Here is a 3,001-nt window from a genome sequence, read left to right on the forward strand (position 1 = left end):
TGCAAGACCAAAGCAAGTAGGGACAAAATACTAAATCTATATTGTACATATGAAAGAAAAGAGAAAATTTGTGCATACATATAACCAAGATCTGGGGAAAAAATAAAATAAATAACAAGAAGGTCTTCTGTATAACTCCATAACTCTTCAGTTCTGAAAATCAATGTGAGTTAAAAGGGGAGTTTATCTTTCTTCTGTTGTTTTCCCTTAGATACCATAAATATGAAAAAAAAAAAAAAAAAAGGTTTGTTCCAAATTCTCTGCCTATGGATTTTTCATGGTCTAGAACAATTATGTAAGCTCTATAAAACAGGAGATATTGGACTTCAATGAGAGAAGACAAGTATGCATACACTCGTGTACTCAGTAGTTAGATATTCAATTCCACTGTTGACTTCTACAATGAATAAAAGGTGAGTCTTCTTCCCAAACCCAGAGTTTTCTAAGCCTACTTCTTTTGAAGGCAAATTATTACTATTCTTTTGAAGTAAGTCATCACTGTGTTGGGAAAAAAAAAAAAAAAAAGTTTATCAGAGAATGCATATGGCCTGGAAATATATACAGCTACCCACCATCCGCTACAGCATTTCAAAGGGATAATAAGAAATGACAAAACAGATAAGAAGTCTCTTGGAAAGGAGATTTTTTTTTTTATGCTGTTGGTGGTTTGTTGTTGTTGTTATTGCTTTTTTTGGTTGGTTGGTTGGTTGGTTGGTTGGTTGGTTTGTTATCACACAGCATTAGTATAAAGTTTCCAGTATTGCAGCACTTGCAATCCCTGATAGAAAGTTTTGGTCAATATCTTCTTTCCTTATTACTGTGCTGCAGTGGAAGCTTCTTCAGCAAAGGGAGCCACAACCAGCAAAATATTACCTGGCCTACAGACCCATTGCTGTCCTCTCTTTTGGCTCTGATTAGATGGTTATGGATTTATGATTTTCCTGACAGAGAAAGTACCATCTCTTCTAAGATAGCCCTCAGTGCTACTCCATGAGTAAGAAGGGAGAGGGCTGAAGTGGAGTTGCACTGGCATATCTCGTCATCGTATGTATTCACTTGAACATCACACCCACCTGCTCTCTAGCAGCCCAGAGAACAGGACCTTGAAATGTGGGAAACTGTCACATAGAGCAGATAATTAGAAGACCAACAAGGCCAATCTCTTTATCATATGCAAAGTGAATGCCCTTGCTGACTGGATCCCTGTGATACTTAGTAAACCTTCTCTTGCATTATGTGCTGCTTTTAATCATTTCTTTAATGTCAATGACTTTAAGCTGTATATTAAGATGATTGAATTTCATGTAATCACACTCTTCATATACATACTTTAACACATTTTTATGCTTTCCATTTATAATCTAGGCTCTCTAGATGTTAGTGTGAATGACTACACAGAACAAATAAGATGTCAATAAAAGAAATTATTCACTACTGCATATTTTTGTACTCTGTGAGAATATAAATAAGACACATTTCACCTCATAACCCACAAAGCCCTTAGGAAAGCACTGCTGAGACAGCAGGAGCTGTTGGTTTATGACTTCTGTGAAAACAGAGGGATCCCACAGTCTTGTCTTGTAAATAAACAGATGCAGTAAGAGGTTACAGGTCAGCAGAGGGGGAACAAAACTGGAAAATCACAAAAGCACTTCTTAACTCCTTGTACCAAAAGCAGGAGGCAACATCCTTTAACAAAACAATTTCTATTCATAGTAAATCCTGTAAACTCGGTTTTGAAAAACAAAGCATTTCTGTAAATCCGTGGCTTGGTGCATCCCCATGCCATCCTAATCCAAGAAAGAAAACCCTTCTTACCTCCCTGATTCCTGTATTCCTCCACCCTGAGCCTGTGTCTCTGCTGCACCCCAACACATGCAACCCATGCCTGCCTCAGGGACGCAAATCCTCCCCATCCAAAGGGCCTGTCCTCATGCACAACCAGCAGGACATCTCTTTGTTCACAGTCCCCAAAATTACTTTTAGCCATTCTCCCCCTGACAACAAACTTTTTCTGGCTTGCTTCCTTCCCAAAGCTTTAGTCGCTTTGCACTCATATTCTAATCCTTTTCAATTCACGCTCCATCCACCACCGTCCTCAAATTCCCTAGCTGTCTGGCAACAAATCACTCTCCACTGCTTAATACTTATTTCTTGGCTTGGCTCTGCTCCCGTCAGGCCTTGCTATCCCACACAATTCCCAGGGGATATGAACATGGGGTATTCATATTTTGCAAGACAGGCAAGCAGCTGGTGTGCCAATCAGCTTTAGGGAGATGTAGGCTTACTCACAAATCAAATAGGGTAGCTACCAGTAATCACAGCAATAGCACCAGGTCAAAGAAAATTGCTTGAAGCTGTGTTTCACACCTAAAGCAATATTTCATTTTTTCAGAAACATTTCCATGAGCCTCTGGCATAGTTTATGTCTCACAGGACTGATGTAGAGACATTTAGAGTGAACTCTGGCAGGGAGTTTCCCCAGCAGCCTTCCCTCTTGTATCAGTGCTCTCGGCACATTTTGATGTCCACAGCTTCTGGCACTTGTCACTGCCACATCCCACCAAGAAGGCAATTTGCTGCACTGGCACTTTTTCCTTACCAGATCAATCAGTGCATGCAGTACAGCCAGATTCTGCCCTTGAATGTACATTTCTGATTCCCTTCATTTCACTGAAGACACAAGAAAGTACATAAGAATGTATCTAGTGGCAGAAACTGGATCTCAAAGGGGAAAACAGTAGCAGATGAGCTACAAGCTTAGGACTGGGCAAGCTGCACAGCTCACACAGTGACAGTGATGGGTGCTGATTGCTTCTTTTTCTATTTTGAAATGAGGATAAATGGCAAGTGGACAAAAAATAAATAAAAAAAGTGGGAAACTTTAACTGCCACTGAACTTCTGATTTGTCTCTACCAATGACCAAAGCCAAAGTATTTTCTTCAAGGGGAAATAAGCCTGATTTCAAATTAAGTGATTTCCAGAAGCTTTGAACATTCA

This window comes from Anser cygnoides, chromosome 1 (assembly GCF_040182565.1).
Source record: "Anser cygnoides isolate HZ-2024a breed goose chromosome 1, Taihu_goose_T2T_genome, whole genome shotgun sequence".
NCBI lineage: Eukaryota > Metazoa > Chordata > Aves > Anseriformes > Anatidae > Anser > Anser cygnoides.